Raw genomic sequence first — 22,669 nt, 5'->3', positions numbered from 1 at the left:
AAGTCAACACTTTTTGGAGTGTTATAATCACACCAAAATGTACCACAAAGCAAGTAATACTTGATGAATCACACAATCTATTCAATTTTTTTACAGAAACAAAAATGCCACAGCTGTATATTTTGCAAGGGACTGCACAGCCATAATCCCTGTTTAGAGACTGTATTCTGCCACTTAGAAGGGCTGTTAGTATGATAGTTCACCTTCGGCACCAGCATCAACACTATAGGACTTTGATTCATTATACTGTGCACACACAGGCCTGGAAAAACACTCTCTCCCTCCATTACGAACTGTCACATAGCTGTGCAATGGTGTCAGTGTGCCGAGCCAGGTGGCGCCTGTTGTTTTATAACCCCTGATGATTTCACATGGCCAGCCAATCACAGTAATGCCACAACCAAGATGGATACAACATTACAGTGATGTGCAGGCAATATCTGCATTGTTATTGGCTGTGTAACAGGCGCCAAACATACTTGGATATCCCTGCTAAGCCAAGTTCTCATATTCAATTTTGTGCAATTACCTAAGTATTCCATAAGTTAATATTTATAAAAGTTTAAAATAAATATATAGTTGCGCAGATTTAAAGATTTAAACAGTCCATTTAGTATTTTAATATACAACTATTATTGTCATTTAATATGCCACAGACTTCATAAATGCTAAATAAATGCATACTTCACCTTTGCTAAACTTTAAACACACTGTTTTTCACTTTAATTAATGTGACAGAGGATCAGGTCTGTGGTTTTATATTGCTCCTCAATAAATCCGTGTTTATAAATATATTATCTTGTCCTGTAAGTGCTAAGAGATAATCAAACAACCTTACAAAATATTCTTATTTGCGTCACTGATTTTGCAAAGAATGTAAATTGTTTTTATGGGCTTGCTTTGATACAATCTATGAGAACATTGTCTACATGGGGAACTATATTATGTATCGCAATATCACCTGTTGCTCCTCTGTAGCCAAATGTTGAATGCATTGTGCAATTTTTTAAAGGGAATCTATGAGTATAATCAATACATAGATACAGTTCCTTGAAAAACTATTCAAAGTAATCAAAGCTTTTTGGAAGTATTAGATATCACAGAAATGTACCCCACAGCATGGAACACTATATTGGTGAGAAGTTTAAGCCAACAAAATGTTTAAACAATTTTTTGGAGTGTTATACACTCACTGGCCACTTTATTAGGTACACCTGTCCAACTGTGTGTTAAGACTTAATTTCTAATCAGCCAATCACATGGCAGCAACTCAGTGCATTTAGGCATGTAGACATGGTCAAGACAATCTCCTGCAGTTCAAACCGAGCATCAGTATGGGGAAGAAAGGTGATTTGAGTGCCTTTGAACGTGGCATGATTGTTGGTGCCAGATGGGCTGGTCTGAGAATTTCAGAAACTGCTGATCTACTGGGATTTTCACACACAACCATCTCTAGGGTTTACAGAGAATGGTCCGAAAAAGAAAAAAAATCCAGTGAGCGGCAGTTCTGTGGCCGGAAATGCCATGTTGATGCCAGAGGTCAGAGGAGAATGGGCAGACTGGTTCGAGCTGATAGAAAGGCAACAGTGACTCAAATTGCCACCCGTTACAACCAAGGTAGGCAGAAGAGCATCTCTGAACGCACAGTGCGTCGAACTTTGAGGCAGATGGGCTACAGCAGCAGAAGACCACACTGGGTACCACTCCTCTCAGCTAAGAACAGGAAACTGAGGCTACAATTTGCACAAGCTCATCGAAATTGGACAGTAGAAGATTGGAAAAACGTTGCCTGGTCTGATGAGTCTCGATTTCTGCTGCGACATTCGGATGGTAGGGTCAGAATTTGGCGTAAACAACATGAAAGCATGGATCCATCCTGCCTTGTATCAACGGTTCAGGCTGGTGGTGGTGGTGTCATGGTGTGGGGAATTTTTTCTGGGCACTCTTTGGGCCCCTTGGTACCAATTGAGCATCGTTGCAACGCCACAGCCTACCTGAGTATTGTTGCTGACCATGTCCATCCCTTTATGACCACAATGTACCCAACATCTGATGGCTACTTTCAGCAGGATAATGCGCCATGTCATAAAGCTCGAATCATCTCAGATTGGTTTCTTGAACATGACAATGAGTTTACTGTACTCAAATGGCCTCCTCAGTCACCAGATCTCAATCCAATAGAGCATCTTTGGGATGTGGTGGAACGGGAGATTCGCATCAGGGATGTGCAGCCGACAAATCTGCGCCAACTGTGTGATGCCATCATGTCAATATGGTCCAAAATCTCTGAGGAATGCTTCCAGCACCTTGTTGAATCTCTGCCACGAAGAATTGAGGCAGTTCTGAAGGCAAAAGGGGGTCCAACCCCTTACTAGCATGGTGTACCTAATAAAGTGGCCAGTGAGTGTATATGTCACAAAATTGTACCCCAGATCAAGGAATACTGAATGGCTAAGAAATTTAACCCAGTGAAATTTTTGAGCGCTTTCTTGGAGTGATATATATCACAGTAATATACCCTACACCACTTAATACTGCATGGATGGGGAACTGAATTCAGAACTTTTTTTCAAAGTGTCTTGAAAGTGTCAGATATCACAGAAATTTACCCCACAGTACAAAATACTGCACTGGTAAGAAATTTAAGCCAGCAACATTTTTAAATGATTTTTTGAGAGTGTTGTATATCAGAAAAATGTATCCCAGAGTATGGAATACTTTATGGGTGAGTAATCTAATTCGGAAAAAAACGTCAACACTTTTTTGGAGTGTTATATAACACGAAAATGTGCCACAAAGTATGTAATAGTCGATGGATCACACAATATATTAAATTTTTTCATAAACAAAATGCCACAGCTATATATTTTACAAGGGATTAAATAGCCCTAACCTCAGTCTTCAGACAGTATTCTACCACTTAGAAGGGTTGTTAATATGATGATTCAGTTTCAGCACCAGTATCAACACTATAGGACTCTGAATCGTTATACTGTGCACACACAGGCCTGAACAAGCACTCTCTCCCTCCAATATGAACCGTCACTGAGCTGTGCAACAGCGTCAGTGTGCGGAGCAGTATGGTGCCTGTTGTTTTAGAACCCCTGATGATGTCATACAGCAGCCAATCACAGTAATGCCCCAACCAAGACAGTCACATCATCATTTTGTATAATTACCAAATATTCCATAAGTTAATATTTATGAAAGTTTAAATTAACTATGAAATCGCACAGATTTAAACGGTTTGTTTGGTATTTTAATATACAACTAAGATTTCCATTTAATATTCCACAGACTGCATAAATGCTAAATAAATGCATACTTCACCTTTGCTAAACTTTAAATACAGTTTTTCATTTTAATTAATGCGTCAGAGGGTCAGGTCTGCCGTGTTATATTACTCCTCAATAAATTACTCCTCAATAAATCCGTGTTTGTAAATGTATTGTCTTGTCATGTAAGTGCTAAGAGATAATCAAATGACCTTCTAAAATATCCACCTTTGCGTCACTAAGGCTAGTTTCACACTTGCTTTTTTTTGCAGCGTGTTTTTCCCGCAAAAAAACGCATTGAAAAAACGCATACAAAAGCATACAACTGCTGCGTTTTTTTCGAGCATTTTTATGAGCATGCATGAAAAAAACGCAGCGTTTTTATGCGTTTGTATGCGTTTTTAGTGCGTTTTTACCGCGTTTGCGTTTTTTTCCAACATTAGGTGGCCCCTCACACTAACCCAAACCATGACTTTACTAACCCTAACCCTGACCCTAACCCTTAACCCTAACCCTGACCCTAACCCTAACCCTAACCCTGACCCTAACCCTTAACCAAACCATACTTAACCCTAACCCAAACCCTAACTAACCCTAACCCTGACCTTAACCCTGACCCTAACCCTAACCCTAACCCTGACCCTAACCCTTAACCAAACCATACTTAACCCTAACCCTGACCCTAACCCTGACCCTAACCCTTAACCAAACCATACTTAACCCTAACCCTGACCCTAACCCTGACCCTAACCCTAACCCTGACCCTAACCCTGACCTAACCCTGACCCTAACCCTGACCCTAACCCTTAACCAAACCATACTTAACCCTAACCCTGACCCTAACCCTGACTCTAACCCTAACCCTAACCCTGACCCTAACCCTTAACCAAACCATACTTAACCCTAACCCTGACCCTAACCCTGACCTAACCCTGACCCTAACCCTGACCCTAACCCTTAACCAAACCATACTTAACCCTAACCCTGACCCTAACCCTGACCCTAACCCTAACCCTAGCCCTGACCCTAACCCTAACCCTAACCCTGACCCTAACCCTAACCCTAACCCTTAACCAAACCATACTTAACCCTAACCCTGACCCTAACCCTTAACCAAACCATACTTAACCCTAACTAACCTTAACAGTAACCCTAACCCTGACCCTAACCCTAACCCTAACCCTGACCCTAACCCTTAACCAAACCATACTTAACCCTAACCCTGACCCTAACCCTGACCTAACCCTGACCCTAACCCTTAACCAAACCATACTTAACCCTAACCCTGACCCTAACCCTGACCCTAACCCTTAACCAAACCATACTTAACCCTAACCCTGACCCTAACCCTGACCTAACCCTGACCCTAACCCTTAACCAAACCATACTTAACCCTAACCCTGACCCTAACCCTGACCCTAACCCTAACCCTAACCCTGACCCTTACCCTTAACCAAACCATACTTAACCCTAACCCTGACCCTAACCCTAACCCTGACCCTAACCCTTAACCAAACCATACTTAACCCTAACCCTGACCCTAACCCTGACCCTAACCCTAACCCTAAACCCCCTTAACTAACCCTAACTTTACCCAAACCCCTAAATTCCATTGTCTAAACTAATGGTAAAAAAAAAAACGCATGTGCAAAAAAACGCATACATGAGCATGCCAGTGCGCACATATGTGCATCCATAGGCTATAATGGCCAATTTTAGCGCAAAACGTGCGCATATGTGCGCATGCGCTTTTTTGCAGGGCCAAAAAATGCAACATGCTGCATCTGGAAAATACAAACGCACACCCCAAAAAAACGCAGCGCATGAAAATCGCATACGTGCGCTTACCAGCGCGCAGGTATGCGCACCCATGTTAAATATAGGGGAAAAAACGCATGCGCACGTATGCGTTTTTTTCCAGCGCAAAAAAACGCAAATGTGGAACCAGCCTTATTTTGTAAAGAAATGAGTTTGTTTTCATGGGCTTTCTTTGATATCTGTCAGAAGATAGTCTACATGGGGAGCTATGTTATGTATCGCAATAACCCCTGTGGCTTCTCTGTAGACAAATGCTGAATGCATTGTGCAATTTTAAAGGCAATCTGTCAGAAGGATCGATACATAGATACAGTGCCTTGAAAAACAATTCATGCCCATTGAACTTTTCCACATTATTTTACCTACACCCATAAACTTATTTGTTTTTAATTGGGCATTTATGTGATATGGCACCACAAAGTAGCAAGCATTTGTGAAGTGTTAAGGAAATGATACATACTTTTAAAATATTTAGAAAACTATCAATTTGAAAATTGGGACATGCAATTGCATTCAGCCCCAAGTCAACAATTTATAGCACTACCATTTACTGCAGTTACTGCTGTAAGTCTTTTGGAGTATGTCTCTACCAGCTTAGCACATCTAAAGGGTGAATTTTTTGCACATTCTTATTGGCAAACCAGCTGTCATAAGATACTGAGGCACAGTGGGGTCAGACGATCACAGCGTCTGGTGACACATACACCTGTGTTAGATAGAACGGCTTCATCATTCTATTAGTAGTTCTGTATTTCTTTTCCATGTTTATGCAAGGTTTAGACTGTTTAGGTGGACTCCTGGAGTACTTTTTCTTACTGTATCAGCTCTTCTGAGTTGGTTACACCCTACAGGTTTAAGAACCCTCCTCATTGTTTCTTTCTTTGCCAGTGATAGCTTACCACTTCCTGGTTTTGAGTAAAAGGAGAGTTCAAAGCTAGGAGCAGGCAGTTGAAGTAATTTTCAAGAGATTTCTTTGTGAATTTAGTTTGGGTGTGATCCTCTTTATCCTCTTCCCATTTGGTTTGTTCCACCTACTCCTCCCTTGATTCCCACTCAGTTGTGTTGTGAGTGTATTTGTGTGATTGTGGTTTTCCTTTAATCTTGTCTGCTTTCTCCTGTCTGACTGGTTTGTATTATTTCATAGGATTCTGTCCCATTCCTCCCTGGGTGGGGGAGAAAACATATAAAAGCATAGCAAGGTACGAGTCCCCAGCATCCTCACTATCAGGAGTAATCTGGGGGACTAGGGTTCCCCTAGTTTGAAGGACAGGATAGGAGCACATTGTCCCTGCAAAACCTACAGCAATATTGTGAAATTATAAATGGCCTCACCTTTCTGGATCAACTATGGATCCTGTGGCTGCTCTGGCAAAGCAGTTACAAAAACTTTGCCTAGATGTGACAGACTTGCATGCAGTTGCCTTGCAGTGCCCATTGATTCCAAGCTTAGGTTTGGGATAAGTATGTGGTTTTTAGGGAGAAAAGCAAACTATATTCTAGGTTACTCTCTACTGGGGATTGTAATCGCTCTTCTGCAGGGTGACCCCCAAGCCTCAAAATAATCTCCCGACTGATTCACAGTAGTTTCAGACAGGGGAGGAATTTTTGAAGTCTAAATTCAGCAGGGCGACAGGCCAGTGGAAGAGTATTGCTCCGAGTTCAGTAGGTGGTCTACAGATACTAATTTGAATGATTCTGTGCTCCATAGTCAGTTTTGTCAGGAGCTTTATGAGAAGGTAAAATATGCCTTTGTTCTATATGGGACCCCTCTTTCCCTGGAGGCTGCTATGTCTCTAGCAATCCAAGTAGACTGCTGTATACATGGGTGACAAAAGGAGACACCTAAATTTTCAGGGGGGTTAGGTATCAGTGGAATCCAGGGCTGAGCCAACCAAGAACTAGTAACAGTCCTGCAGTTCGGTGAAAAAATGGAGTGTTTTTTGTGGCAGGATGGGTAATTTTGTAGACGCAAGTCCATCCATGCGTGGTCGCAGATAGTGATGAGTGAGTATATTTGCTATTTGCACAGATAGTACGGTATTCCGGTTACTCATTCCATTGCGACTATTTGTGTATCCACCTCGCTATATTTGGATGTCCCTCCCTGCAGTTTTGGCATCTCCTTTGCAGCCACTAAACATTCTGGGCTGCTTAACCAATCAAAGTAATGCCGCAGACATCTTGGTTGTGGCATTACTGTGACTGGCTGACCGCCCAGAGTCATACAGTCTATGTAAGCCCTGCCGCAAACATTTTGGGTACATTGCATCTACAAGCAGGGAGAAATCACTCAGCTGCTAGGGAGAGTCTTTAGACCTCTTGATAAAACAAAAGCCCAGCCTGCAGTGTATACTAGGTCAGTGTAGAGTAGGGCGAGAGAGATTCGGTCACTAGCTCCATAATACCACCAAAAAAATAGCTTTTTTCAGAGCTGAAGACACACAACAAAGTCAGAGTACAGGGAGTAAGAGATTGTGTATTAGGTAGGGAAAGGGTAAAGTGTTCTTCCAGTGTCCATCTTAAAACAGCTCTTGTTAGAGGCAAAGCAATATTTTTCCAGCACATAAAGTACTAGCATATTGTGCTGCTTTTTTTTTCTTTTTTAAAAGCACAAGTCTATTTTCCCCGCTGTTTTTGGGTTAGTGCCCTACACAAAACAGTAGTCTGCTGTTCACATTAGTCCACTGAAAAAGGCGGTTAGTTCCCTACGCAAAGCAGTAGTCCAAACATTTCCTACTGCCTGCTACCAAGCACGCACCAGGCCATTTTCCCTACTGTTTTTATGGTCACAGCCTGCCTTCTGCTGTCCACATTAGTCCATTGAAAAAGGCGTTTAGTGACCTACGCAAAGCAGCAGTCCAAACATTAGCAGAGCTGTGGCAAGCTTTAAACCAACAGACCGATCAGTGGCTCACCCCGCTGCACCTCCAACCCTGTCTAGACGTCTGCGATAATGGGCGTAACCTGGTGGCGGCTTTAAAAATTGGCATGCTGGTACACGTGCAATGCATGGCTCACGTGCTGAACCTAGTTGTTCAGAAGTTTCTGAAAAGTTACCCTGCCTTGCCGTACCTACTTGAGAAGGTGTGCCATATTAGTGCCCATTTCTGCCACTCCTCTACCGCTTTTGCTGGTCTTACAGCGCTGCAAAAGCACTTGATTTTGCCAAGTCACCGACTTATTTGCAACCTGCTCACTTGGTGGAACTCAACCTATCGTATGTTGGCAACAATTAGTGAGCAGCAGAGGGCAGTAGCTGAACACCAGCTTCAACATGCCCCTCAGACTGAGAGTCAGCCACCACACATGACAACTGTCGAGTGGGTGTAGATCGCTGACATTTGTGAGGTTCTTGAGAACTTTGAGTACTGCACCAACCTCGTGAGCGGTGATTAGGCTATTATCAGTGCAACCATCCCGCCTGTCTCTTGAAACAATCACTGCATAATCTCAAAGAGGAAGCTTTGAGTGCCCAGCAAGTTTATGGAGCCAGATTTCACAATGGGTGATACCACCCAGCCCAGCCAATATTCTAAGGCAACATTGTGTGATGAAGAGGAAGATGATGAGGATGAGGAGGAAGAGGACTTGTTTTTCTGTGCTACTGAGGGGACTCCTAATGCTACAGAGGGGACACCCAACCAAAGTTTCATGTCTGTGCAGCCTGGATGGGCTGGAGAGGAGGAGGTGGAGGAGGAGGCGAGTCAGCTTGAGGAGAGGATGGGTACTGTTCCTACTGTTGGGAACACAGAACATTTGCCTTTTTGCAGCTTGGCTCACATGGCACAGTTCATGTGTAAGTGTCTGTGGCAAGACCCTCACGTGATACACATTTTATCCAACAACCAATACTGATTGGCCACCTTTCTCGATCCACGGTACAAGGAGAAATTTTCTTCTCTCCTTTTGGCGTCACCGAAGAGTTTTACAACGGAATCGTTCAAGAGGGCCATTGTAGATCAGTTGCTGAAAGCATCACCCTCAGACAATGCTGGTGGCAGAAATAGCGGCGATTTTCAACACCAAAGGATAATGGGAGAGAGAAACAAACGCCAGATCCAACAGATGTGGGGGAAAAATGTGCACAAATTGGGCAATTTTCCATAAACCTGCACCACAGCAAGGGCTATCTGCGCCTGTAACAATGCCAAGGAGGGAGAAGTTGCAGAATGTTATCAAGGGGTACTTAAGTGACCATATGTGCGTCCTTTTTGATGCTTCAGTTTCCTTTAATTATTAGGTGTCTAAGCTGAACACTTGGCCTGACCTCTCCTTATACGCCCTGGAGGTGCTGGCCTGCCCAGCTGCTAGTGTGAAGTCAAAGCATGTTTTCAGTTCCGCTGGGTCAATCATCACTGATAGGTGCACACGCCTCTCCACGGAACAAGCAAACAGACTAAGGGTACCATTACACTAAGCGATGCACCAGCGATCCCGACAACGATATGGATCGCTGGTGCATCGCTAAGTGGTCGCTAGTGAGCAGCCACACAGGCAGATCTCACCAGCGACATAGCAGCGGTCGGGGGTCGCTACTTACCTGTCAGACGCGGTGATCCTGACGTCCTTCTGCCCGCGTCCACGCGTCGCTCGTCGGCGCCACAGGAAGCCCAGCAGGAAGCGCCCGACAAGAAATGGTCCAGGACGTTCTCGCGCGATCAGCGATAACCAGCGGGGGAGCCGGTCGCAGGTAAGTATCAGACATAGCGATATCGCTAGCGATATCGCTGCTGCGTCACAAAACCTGTGATGTTTCAGCGATATTGCTAGCGATCTTGCTGTGTGTAACGGGGGCTTTACTCTGATTAAATTTAACAAGGACTGGATATCTCCACAGTTTGCAATCCCTCCAGATAAGAGTAAGCCAACCTAAATTCACCAAAAATGATGATTTATGCTATTGCTGTTAACGTCAACCCCTTCCCATAAAGACCTGTTTCCTTCCGTCGTCAATCATGATTCAGCCCATAGGGATAATTTTTACAAACCCTATGCATATTGTGCAGTGGACAAACCAGGACAGTATTCCTACTCCAGCCTAACTACTATCTGTGATTGGAGGACCTTGGGATGGTGTCTTCCTGCGTCAACCATGACTCAGCCCATAAGGCTAATTTTTACAAACCCTATGCACATTGTGCAGTGGACAAAACTTGAATGCAGAGTGGTCCTACTAAACTAATATTTGTCATTGTAGGCCCTTTTGAAAGGTTGTCCCTCAAGCGGAGTACAGATTGGATTAATATAACTATTAAGTATCCTAGACAGAGACTTATGGTCATTATATCTACTGTATCCATCTATTAGTAAGTATTGTGAGCCCTGATTGGCTGAATGATTGGATTAGGTGATAGATTGACCTTTGGTGTGACATCAGATCCTAAGTTTTAAAAGGTCCGGCCACCTCATGGTCAGCTGATTACAGCCTCAACCCTTGATGATGTCAGTTAGCTGTCGAAACATGTCAGGGAGGCTTTAGGAGCAAATTTTAACAAGCACCAGCCAGTGATTGTATAGTGGGTTCTTATAGGGTTATAGGTAGTGGCCGCACCTTGCTCCATACCCATGAATACTGTTATGAAATGGTGCTGCACATGGTGGGGGTGACTTGGTGCTGCACATGGGGGTGACATGGTGCTTCATATAGGGGTCACATGCTGCACATGGTGCTGAATATGGGAGCGACATGCTGCACATGGTGCTGCATATGAGGATGACATGCTGCACCTGGTGTGCATATGGGGGGCGACATGCTACATATGGGGAGGCTATGGAAGTCACATGCTGCACATGGGGAGGCTACGGGGGCCACATGCAGTGTATATAGGGAGGCTGTTTGGGGCTCATGCAGTGTGTACAGGGGGCTGTGTGGGGCTCATGCCGTATATGGGGAGGCTGTGTGGGGCTCATGCCACATATGGGGGAAGCTGTGTGGGGCTCATGCCATGTATAAGGGGCTGTTGGGGGCTCATACAATATACAGAAGGAACTGTACTTGGGTTCAAACGATATATAGGGGGATATCAGCTGACTTACTTCTGCTCAATATTAAGTGATACAATTAATATTAAAATAATGATCAATAATATAACAATTATAATATATTGATATTAATATTGAGCAGAATTAATTTTGGCCTATTGATTCGGCCCTCCACAACAGTCACGGTCTCTCATGTGGCCCCTCAGGAAAATTAATTGCCCACCCCTGCCTTAGATTGTATAGGGGACTCTACAGGAAAGAGAAGCCCAACGCTTCGTTGAGGCCATAAAGTGTCATTATACCCAGTAGGATGATTCACCTACATTCTTTCTGGGCAAGGAGGCCTCTAATATTGCCTCACCTGATGCCACATTGGACATGTTTGATGCTAAGGGTATGTGTCCACGATCCGGAATTGCTGCACTTTGGATGCAGCGGATACCCGCTCTGCCCCTGTTGTACACCCGGTGATACCGCATGTGTTCATTGAACACATGCGGAATCGCCGCATCCTATACATAGACTGTGCTATTTATCTTGCGGAGACGGAGGGTCTCCACAAGGTAAATAGACATGCTGCGGTCTATAACGACCAGGGTCGTATTTAGAGTTTATGCTGCCCTAGGCACTTTTAGTGCTGCCTCCCCCATTGGTGAGTACGACTAATGCAGACACTTTGGCAAAATTCGCTGATGTGAAAGTAGCCTTTCTCCCAGTGCAGCCATCTCCCCAGTGCAGCAGCCATCTCCCCAGTGCAGCAGCCATCTCCCCAGTGCAGCAGCCATCTCCCCAGTGCAGCAGTCATCTCCCCAGTGCAGCAGCCATCTCCCCAGTGCAGCAGCCATCTCCCCAGTGCAGCAGCCATCTCCCCAGTGCAGCCATCTCCCCAGTGCAGCCATCTCCCCAGTGCAGCCATCTCCCTAGTGCACCCATCTCCCCAGTGCAGCCATCTTCCTAGTGCGCTCATCTCCCCAGTGTACCTATCTCCCCAGTCCACCCATCTCCCCAGTGTAGCCATCTCCCCAGTGTACCCATCTCCCCAGTGCACCCATCTCCCCAGTGCAGCCATCTCCCCAGTGCAGCCATCTCCCCAGTGCAGCCATCTCCCCAGTGCAGCCATCTCCCTAGTGCAGCCATCTTCTCAGTGCACCCGTTTCCCCAGCGCAGCCATCTCCTCGGTCCAGCCGTCTCCCTAGTGCAGCCATCTTCTCAGTGCCCCCATTTTCCCAGCGCAGCCATCTCCTCAGTGCAGCCATCTCCCCCCTCCCTCTCCGCTGGGCTCATTCTCATCTCCCCACTCCCTCCCCGCTGGTGGGCTCATTCTCATCTCCCCCTCCCTCCCTGCTGGGCTCATACTCATCTCCCCCCAGGCTCATACTCCTCTCCCCCCTCCCTCCCCACTGGGCTCATTCTCATCTCCCCCCCTCCCTCCCCACTGGGCTCATTCTCATCTCCCCCCCTCCCTCCCCACTGGGCTCATTCTCATCTCCCCCCTCCCTCCCCGCTGGGCTCATTCTCATCTCCCCCCTCCCTCCCCGCTGGGCTCATTCTCATCTCCCCCCTCCCTCCCCGCTGGGCTTATTCTCATCTCCCCCCTCCCTCCCCGCTGGGCTCATTCTCATCTCCCCCCTCCCTCCCGGGCTCATACTCATCCCCTCCCCCCGCTCATACTCATCTCCCCCCTCCCTCCCCTCTGGGCTCATACTCATCTCCCCCCTGGGCTCATACTCATCTCCCATCCCCCCCGGCACAAACTCATCTTCCCCCGGGCTCATACTCATCTCCCCCCCTTTGTGGTCATACTCATCTCCCCCCTCCCTCCCCGCTGGTCTCACTCATCCCCTCCCCCCACTCATACTCATCTCCCCCCTCCCTCCCCTCTGGGCTCATACTCATCTCCCCCCTGAGCTCATACTCATCTCCCATCCCCCCTGGCGCAAACTCATCTTCCCCCTGGGCTCATACTCATCTCCCCCACTCATATTCATCCCTCCCCGCTCATATTTATCTCCCCTCATCTCCCATCCCCCCACCGCTCATATTCACCTCTCCCCCCCGCTCATACTCATCTCCCCCTCCCTATATGCATGGCTGGGCTGAGGGCTCACCTTGCGCGGTCCCTGCATGTTTACCGCTCCAGGCGCCGGCATCTTCCTGTGTCACAGGCTGTGCGTGTGAGCGGTCACGTGATACTGCTCATTTAGGTCCATGAATATGGACACCACGCCTATGGGAGAGGAGTGGCATCCATATTCATTACTATAATGAGCGGTATCACGTGACCACTCACACACATAGTTTGTGACACAGGAAGAATGCTGGGGCCGGAGACATTCGGAGCCGCAGACACCGCTGGAGCCGAGGAGGTGAGTATGATGTCTTCAAGAGGGGAGGGGAGAGGAGGAGAGGGGATGGGAGCGGAGGGGAGGGTCCGACCTGGACTTCCATGATTAAAAAAAAAAACTTTGCCCAGGTGCCGCCCCACCGCATTGTCCCGCCCTAGGCACGTGCCCATTGATTACAATGGGAGATGTCACAGTGGCAGTGACCCGGTCTGTGGCCTCAGGCGGTCAATGTAAAAGGGGTAGAGTGATGGGGATAAAGTTGTTGAGATGATTCGTGACACCACCTGTGGTTTCTGGTCAGTTTGACCAGCGCTGCAGGGTTGCTTCTCTGGGACAGATGGTATGGTGCAGCAATGATGTTGAAGCTCCCCACAGGTGGAGCTGTAGTCCCAGGGCAGAGTAGATGAGGTTGGCAAGTGGGGAGATGGTGTAAAGAAGTAGATGTAGCAGAGCCGGGTGTAAGGCGCAAGAATAAGTGGAGGACACAAGGGCATGTAGTTCCAAGGCTTTACTCACAGTCTGGTGCACACAGTTGCCCGCTTTGGTGCCGTGTCCTCCAGGTCAGGGGCTCAGCCAACTCCCAGGCAAGGTAAAGTACACCTTTCCAGCACTCCTCCAACATGTGCCTTCTCTGAACGTCTCCACACTAGCACCTAATCTGAAGTACTTGTAGTAGCGTATTAAACTCAAGTTCCCCCTTCTTGATGTTACTTAGAACTCTACTTGTACGGCAAACAGCTGTAGCCTGCTTTGGGGACTCCTTGCTATCATGTCCCGGCTCACCCACGCTGCTGTTGTGCCCCCAAGTCTTAGATGGGAATAAAGTGGTGATGACTTCTATTCCTCCGGTTTCTGCTGCAGGAACATCAGTATCCATACAACCTTGGGGACCGGACCCCGGCCATGCGCTTCAAACTTGAGGAAGGGCTCTGCTCTGGCCCCATTCCTTAGCTCTCTTCTTCTCCTTACGTTCCGTACTAAACTATCTTCCTTCTGAAGAATCAGGCTTTCTATGGCTCTTTCCTGTGCCAGCAGCTCCAGGACACAGGAGTCTGCTGCAGCACTTCCTTCATTCCATCCCTCTCAGGGGATCTTCTCACAGACTGACCTTTTCCTAATATTCTCCTGCTCTCTTGTGCAGTCTAAGCTCCACCCACCTCCCAGCACTCTTTGTGTTCCAAGCAGTTTCCACCTTACCTAGATAGTGGGGCACCACACCTCAGGAGGTGGTGCAGTACCTCTGTGGCGACTGAACCCTCAGGGGCGCCACATACCCCCCCATTAAACACAGCACGTCCGCGGGCTGCAAGTGAAACAAAGGTGTTACATAAGGAACATACAACATTTTTAAAATGCATTTTAACAGGTAAACAATTTTTAAACTAAATTTCCCAATATGGGAGGCACTGATTCTTAAACGTTGCAAAACAAGTTAACAGACTACCTATAATTTTAACATTTTACTTAATTTAAAGTGCTATTGGCAGTAACCGTTACCAAGAAGTTCACTGCCAAGTCCGGGCCTACTATCCCCGCTGCAACATATTTTTATAGTGGTTTGAAAAAACCACTGTATTGTAATCCGAACGCTGCTAACTTCTTCTTATTATTATTATTCAGTTGATTTCCGCAATTAATACGGCCCGAACCGCTACACGCACAGACTCCGTTGAGGTGTTGTTTCGAAGCCAGCTTCCGCGAGAGGTGTGCTAAGTATTTTTCGTGTCGATCGGATTTGTAGTTTTTGCGCAATTTGCGTTAGAAATTTTTTTTCCCGTCATTGGAATGAATTGTCTCAATGCATTTGAATGGGGAAATTTTGCCATAGACAAAACATGCCCTGAGGCGATTGAAATGGCAGTTAAGCTCATTGATATGCGCAGGCACACCCAGTTACTATGCCAACGCCTACGAACGTCACATGACGCCCCGAGGACAGAGCTTCAGCCACATAATATCAGCTCTTAAAGCGAAACCCACAGCACAAATGCAAATCTAACTTCATCACATGACGCATGCCCCTGAGAGAGAATGTGTGCCAAAGTGGATTTAGAAGCCCAGTGAGCCAAACTGGCTCTTAAAGGGCCGACGCACCAAAGTGATTCTTAAAGGGTCGGCGCACCGAAATGAGTCTTAAAGGGCCGGCGCGCCAAATCGAAAGCTGAGTGACCCCAGGCTCCAAATCGGAGGCTGAGCCACCCTGGCCTCCAAATCGGACCCAGTATGGCCCCACTCAAAAAATCAGACCCTGAGGGGCCCCGCCCACCAAATAGGACCCTGAAAGGCCCCGCCCACCAAATCGGACCCAGAGTGGCCCCGCCCACCAAATTGGACCCTGAGGGGCCCCACCCACAAAATCGGACCCTGAGGGACCCCGGCCACAAAATCGGAACCTGAGGGGCCCCGGCCACTAAATCGGACCCTGAGGGGCCCTGGCCACAAAATCGGACCCTGAGGGGCCCGGCCACAAAGTCGGACCCCGAGGGGCCCCGGCCACGAAAGCGGACCCTGAGGGGCGCCGGCCACAGAATCGGACCGAGGGGCCCCAACCACAAAATCATACCCTGAGGGGTCCTGGCCACAAAATCGGACCCTGAGGGGCCCCAACCACAAAACCGGACCCTGAGGGGCCCCAACCACAAAATCGGACCCTGAGGGGCCCCGGCCACAAAATCGGACCCTGAGGGGCCCCGGCCACAAAATCGGACCCTGAGAGACCCCGGCCACAAAATTGAACCCAGAGGGGCCCCAGTCACAAAATCAGACCCTGAGGGGCCCCACCCACAAAATCGGTCCCTGAAGGGCCCCGTCCACCAAATCGGACCCTGGGGGGTGGAGGGCCCCGCCCACCAAATCGGACCCTGAGGGGCCACGCCCACCAAATCGGACCATGAGGGGCCCCGCCCACCAAATCGGACCCTGAGGGGCCTTGCCCACAAAATCAGACCCTGAGGGGCCCCGCCCACAAAATCGGACCCTGAGGGGCCCCAACCACAAAATCAGACCCTGAGGGGCCCCGGTCACAAAATCGGACCCTGAGGGGCCCCACCCACAAAATCAGACCCTGAGGGGCCCCAGCCACAAAATCAGACCCTGAGGGGCCCCATCCACAAAATCGGACCATGAGGGGCCCCGCCCACCAAATTAGACCCTGAGGGGCCCACTCACAAAATTGGACCCTGAGGGGCCCCACCCACAAAATCAGAACCTGAGGGGCCCACCTTCAAAATCGGACCCTGAGGGCCCCAACCTCAAAATCAGACCGAGGGGCCCCGGTCACAAAATCGGACCCTGAGGGGCCCCACCCACAAAATCAGACCCTGAGGGGCCACACCCACAAAATCGGACCCTGAGGGGCCCCAGCCACAAAATCAGACTCTGAGGGGCCCAACCCACAAAATCGGATCCTGAGGGGCCCCACCCACAAAATCGGACCCTGAGGGGCCCCGGCCACAAAATCGGATCCTGAGGGGCCCCGGCCACAAAATCGGACCCTGAGGGGCCCAACCCACAAAATCGGACCTTGAGGGGTCCCACCCACAAAATTGGACCCTGAGGGGCCCCAACCACAAAATCGGACCCTGAGGGGCACCGGCCACAAAATCGTACCCTGAGGGGCCCCACCCACAAAATCAGACCATGAGGGGCCCCACCCACAAAATCAGACACTGAGAGGCCACACCCACAAAATTAAACCCTGAGGGATCCCGGCCACCAATTCAAACCCTGAGGAGCCCAGGCCACCGAATCGGATCCTGAGGGGCCCCACCCACCAAATCAGACCCTGAAGCCAAAGTGGCCCCTGAGAGGCACCCACCGTTAAAACGGATCCTGAGTTGAAAGTCTTGCAGGGGCAGCAGGCAAGTATCTCTTAAAGGGGCAGCCCGGGCACCATTTCAAAGCACTATCTGTACTTCCTTCAGGAAATACACATCTAGTTTTCCTTTATCATTCACATTTTCACATTCTGCTGTTTCTTCTAGACCCATAGGTGACAACTGCTGACTCCTGGTTCGTCACCTGGATTCAAAATTTTAATTCAAAACCTCACATTTTTTTATTTTTATTAAGCATTACTACGAGGCTAAATTCTACAAAATATTCATTTCTGTTACTGCAGCTAAACATTGCTATCAACATTTTCAAAAGGCACATTATAAAATACTTCATAATCTGATGGTAATAAATTTTCTCTGTTCTCTCTCTCAAAAAAAAAAACTTCACAGTAAGACAGCAATAATTCTTGCAAGTGCTGGACACCTCTCCCAGCTGGGATTTCTTGCAGTGTCTCTGTAGCTGAAATAGAACTCGTGTCTGAGGTAGTCCTTGCTGAAAACTGTTCATGTAAAACCAAGAGAGAGCACCTTAAGAGGCGCAAACTATTTACAAGTGTTAGGGACGGCGGAAAGCACCAAATATAAATAATAGGAGGTGTGTTCGCCGCCCGGGGTCCACCGTGCGGTAGATGTAAAGACCGCTGCTGGATAATAGCAGACTCGCTATGAGGTGAAGCACTACACTCGGGTTAGCGTCACCCGAGGTGCTAGGACAATCTCTTGTTACAGGCACAGAGATGCCCTAGAGGAAATTAGGCGTAGTCGCTGGGCCTGTTAACCTCACAGGACCTGCCGGCGTGTGGCGTCGCAGCCGCGAACGCCAAAAGGTGCTGCAGACTGCAGCGCGGCTGTAAACTGTAGCCGCTAAACGACAGTGCCGGGGAACCGGTCACCGTCGGACGCTAGTGTATGGCGTGGTAAGCTCAGTGGCGCATAGCTAGCCACTACCTGGCGCTGACTAAAACCAACACTCAGTCACCATTCGTAATATCAGAGGGTAGGGGTTTCAAATAAGTCAGTCACCAGACACATGCATCCATCACCATTCACACATAGCATTATTAGTCTACACTAGTGCATGGCCGAGCCGCCATGCAGGCCTTTTATAGCCATGCGCTTCCGGGACCTTCCAGTACTCTGGGAAGGACCAATCAGATCCGACGCAGGACCTGAGCACGTTTCCCCTGCTCTCCACTGAGAGGTCATCTTGCGGGCATGCCCAGTAGCACGGGGAGAGGACTTAGCCTCTGGAGCGGTTCCCTGCAAAGCAGGTTGCGCTACCATTGCTGCACCAGAGGTGGCAGCAACATCTAGACTCACAGAGCGAGTCTGAGCAGGATGCCTGGATCACCGGGATTGCTGAGCAGGTCCCTGAGTGGTCGGAGGGGAATGGGAGACTGCTGGATGTACGGCTCTGGATTCCTGTTGTGCAGTCTCAGAAATCCGACGCCTAACGTTACCCCCCCTCCTAGGGCCCCCCCTCTGAGCATTGCTGTGCTCAAAGGCCATGATCAGGAGTGGAGCATGGATATTCTCCACCGGCTCCCAGGTCCGAGCCTCCGGTCCATGACCCTTCCAATCCACCAAATAAAATTTTTTGCCATGGACAATCCTGCATCCCACGATGGCATTAACCTCGAACTCGTCAGACGACAAGTCTGATGACCCTGCAGATGACTCGGAGAACCGGGCCATATGAACTGACTTGAGGAGGGACACATGGATAACGTCCTAAATGGCTAAGTGTGGAGGAAGAGCCAGGCGGTAGACCACCGAGCTGAGCCGCTCAAGAACCATAAAAGGTCCAATGTATCGCGACGCGAACTTGGGGGACTCGACTCGCAGCTTGATGTTTCGAGTAGAGAGCCACACCATGTCGCAGGGGGAGAAGCTTGGAGCGGGTCGCCGATGCATGTCGGCGGACGCCCTCATCCTTTCTTTAGAGGCCCGGATAGCATCCTGAGAGCGATCCCAAATGTCGCGAGCCTCCACTGTCCAGTCTGCCACCCTGGAGTCAGCGGAAGACACTGGCATCGGGACAGGGACGCGCGGATGTTGGCCGTAGTTTAAGAGAAAGGGCGTCTGACCCGTGGAATCAGCCACTGCATTGTTCAGGGCAAACTCAGCCCATGGGAGCAAGGATGCCCAGTCATCCTGCCTGGCAGAGACAAAATGCCGCAGGTACGTGACCAAGGTTTGGTTGGCTCTCTCAACCAAGCCGTTCGTCTCGGGATGGTAAGCGGAGGACAGGTTTAGCTCGATGCTGAGTAGACTGCAGAGCTCCCTCCAAAACCGAGACGCGAACTGGGGACCTCAATCACTAACGATTTTGTCCGACATGCCATGTAAACGGAATACATGCTTTATGAACAGAGTGGCAAGACCACGAGCGGAAGGCAACCGTGCGAGTGGCACCAGATGCACCATTTTGGAAAAATGGTTGGTGACAATCCAGATGACCGTACTGCCGCCAGACTTGGGCAGGCCAACCACGAAGTCCATGCCAACCATCTCCCAAGGTCTATCCGCCTCTGGCAGAGGATACAAAAGCCCCGCCGGCCTCTGTCTAGAGGGTCTGTTCTGTGCACACGAGAAGCATGTTTGTACATATTCCTTAACATCTCGAGCCATATGCGGCCACCAATATGACCTTGCCAGGAGTTCAGTGGTCCACTTATTGCCAAAGTGACCACCTACCCGGGAGGCATGTGCCCAAGTGAGAACCACTGGCCGTAGCTGGGGAGGCACCAAGGTCTTGCCCGGTGGCACTGACTCGAGAGCAACTGGAGCCACGGTCGTAAAACTCTCCGGCGGGAGAATTAGCCGAGGCTCAGCCTCTCCTTCCTCCGCAGAAACCACCGAGCATGAGAGAGCATCCGCACGGACGTTCTTTTCCCCTGAGAGATAATGCAGGGTGAAGTGGAAGCGGGAAAACAAGAGCGACCACCTAGCCTGACGAGAGTTCAAGCACTGGGCCGTCTGTAAATAGACCAGATTTTTATGGTCCGTATACACCTGGAAGGGAAACCGAGCTCCCTCCAGGAGATGTCTCCACTCGGAAAAGGCCAACTTCATGGCTAGCAACTCCCTGTCACCGATGGAGTAATTCTTCTCCGTCGGTGAGAAGGTCTTTGAGAAGAAGCAGGGATGCTTCCGACCTTGAGCATCCTTCTGGAAAAGGACTGCTCCTGCACCGACGGAAGAGGCATCAAGCTCCAGAATAAATGGCTTATCTACATCGGGACGATGTAAGATGGGAGCGCCAGCAAAATGAAATTTTATAGACGTGAATGCCTTGGAGACCTGTTCAGACCAAGCGTTGGGGTTAGCTCCTTTTTAGTGAGAGCAACCAAAGGAGCCACCAGTGTGGAAAAGTGTGGTATAAACTGGCGGTAATAATTCACGAACCCTAAAAAGCGCTGCACCGCTTTGAGTGAGTGGGGTTCCTGCCAATCCATCACCGCCTGCAGTTTGGCAATATCCATAGCCAACCCTGGGCCGAGATGATATAGCCCAGGAACGGCAAGGACTCCTGCTCAAACTGGCACTTCTCCAGCTTGGCAAAGAGAGAGTTCGCCCGCAGCTGGTCGAAGACCCTGCAGACGTCTCTCCGGTGGGTGGTCAAATCTGGCGAAAAGATGAGTATGTCATCCAGATAGACCACCAACGAGGTAGAGAGCATGTCGCGGGAGACGTCGTTAACGAAATCCTGGAAGACAGCAGGCGCATTACAAAGGCAAAAGGGCATGACCAGATATTCGTAATGGCCATCCCTAGTATTAAAAGCTGTCTTCCACTCGTCTCCTTCGCGAATGCAGATCAGGTTGTACGCCCCCCGTAGATCTAATTTTTTAAAGATCCGAGCCCCTCGCAACCTGTCAAATAACTCAGAGATCAACGGGAGAGGGTATTTGATTTTGACCGTGATAGCGTTGAGACCTCTGTAGTCAATGCAGGGACGTAACTCTCCGTTCTTCTTCTGTACGAAGAAGAACCCTGCACCAGCCGGCGACACCGACTTTCTGCTAAAACCTCTAGCCAGGTTCTCCCGGATATATTGAGACATAGCCTCTGTCTCAGGGAGTGATAGCCGATACACACAGCCTCTAGGAGGTTCTGTTCCTGGCAGGAGATCTATCGGGCAATCGTAAGGATGGTGCGGCGGGAGCGTCTCCGCAGACTTCTAAGGCTAGTTTCACATTTGCGTTTAAGGCCGCAGCGGCGGCCTGCGCACGGCCGCCGCTAAGCCCCGCCCCCTGCCGTGCCTCTGCCAGTAGCTCCGCCTACGGGCGCATGATGCTGCATGCGTCCTGTGTCCCCTATCTTTAGCACTGGGGACGCAGGCTGTGCGCAGGTATGTGTTTGGCGGCGCATTCGTCCTTTTGACGCTGCGCCGACCAGCGCCAAACGCAACAGGTTGCAATTTGGTGCACTCGGCGCAGCGTCAAAAGGATGCATGCGCCGCCAAACGCATACCTGTGCACGGCCTGCGTCCCCAGTGCTAAAGATGGGGGACGCAGGACGCATGCAGCGTCATGCGCCCGTAGGTGGAGCTACTGGCGGAGGCACGGCAGGGGGCCGGGCTTAGCGGCGGCCGTGCGCAGGCCGCCGCTGCGTTCTTAAACGCAAATGTGAAACTAGCCTTAGAGAAGACGTCCGCGTACTGGTGGTAGGGCTTCGGAAGCGCGGAAAGATCCGCAGGCACTTCAGTGGAAGCTACCAGAACACTGCCCCCAAGGCACCTTCCATCACAGTCCTTGCTCCAACCCAGTATACTTCCCGAAGCCCAATCAATATGAGGGGAGTGGCAACGGAGCCAGGGGACCCCGAGAAGCACCTGGTTGATGCCATCGGGCAAAATGAGCAGGGACAGAACCTCACGATGAGAGGGTGAGATAGAGAGCCCGAGTGGAGCTGTCTGGTGGGTCACCTGAGATGGTAAAGGTGCACCGTTAACCACCCTAATGGTCAGAGGTTGGGGCAGTAACACCAGTGGAATAGCATGTTTCTGGGCGAAGGTCGAGGACATAAAGTTCCCTTCGGCCCCGGAATCCACAGTAACCTCTGCCTCCCAGGTGGACGCCCCACTATCTAAAGTGCCCCGGAATACCGGTTTAGGGGAAAAGGGTTGTATATTGGTATGACCACCACCTACGGCCACAGGACGTGGTCGTTTTTTCAAGTGCTGTGGACACGTGCTAGCCGAATGACCAAACTGTCGGCATTGATAGCAACGTACGGAGCTTCGCATCGGACGTGGCTTGGGGCTGGTGCGAGACACCTCCATAGGTTCGGAGGATGAGAGCTCCTGTGCGGGATCTCTTAACGGCTCGGTGAAGGTGGGAGCCAAATTAACCCTACGTCTGGATTGTGCACGTTCCAGCCCGCGCTCCGTAAACTGGAGGTCAATGCG

Source organism: Dendrobates tinctorius, unplaced genomic scaffold (assembly GCF_039654945.1).
Source record: "Dendrobates tinctorius isolate UK_male_01 unplaced genomic scaffold, ASM3965494v1 ptg000246l, whole genome shotgun sequence".
Lineage (NCBI taxonomy): Eukaryota > Metazoa > Chordata > Amphibia > Anura > Dendrobatidae > Dendrobates > Dendrobates tinctorius.
This window is presented reverse-complemented; position numbering follows the sequence as displayed.